General features: G+C 45.5%; 1 non-coding gene across 1 annotated transcript; it reads left to right on the forward strand.

Annotated features, from left to right (window-relative positions):
- On the forward strand, positions 1-106 carry LOC111760484 (U6 spliceosomal RNA). The gene has a single exon (XR_002794157.2). It is a non-coding gene; the product is annotated as a U6 spliceosomal RNA (small nuclear RNA).
- The last annotated feature ends 226 nt before the right edge of the window (positions 107-332 follow it).

Raw genomic sequence — 332 nt, forward strand, 5'->3', positions numbered from 1 at the left:
ATGCTCGCTTTGGCAGCACATATACTAAAATTGGAATGATACAGAGAAGATTAGCATGGCTCCTGCACAGGATGACATGCAAATTCATGAAGTGTTCTATATTTTTTAATGTTTAAAAAATAGGGAAGCAGATGTGGCCCAAGCAGTTGAGCTCCCACCTCTCCATGGGAGGTCCCGGGTTCGGTTCCCAGTGCCTCCTGAAAAAACAAACAACAAGCAAAACAAGAAAACTAACTCAGGGGAGCCAATGTGGCTCAGTGGTTGAGCACCAGCCTCCCACAAACAGGGTCCTGAGTTTAATTCCTAGCCCCCAGTACCACACACACAAAAAA

This window comes from Dasypus novemcinctus, chromosome 13, assembly GCF_030445035.2.
Source record: "Dasypus novemcinctus isolate mDasNov1 chromosome 13, mDasNov1.1.hap2, whole genome shotgun sequence".
NCBI classification, from domain to species: domain Eukaryota; kingdom Metazoa; phylum Chordata; class Mammalia; order Cingulata; family Dasypodidae; genus Dasypus; species Dasypus novemcinctus.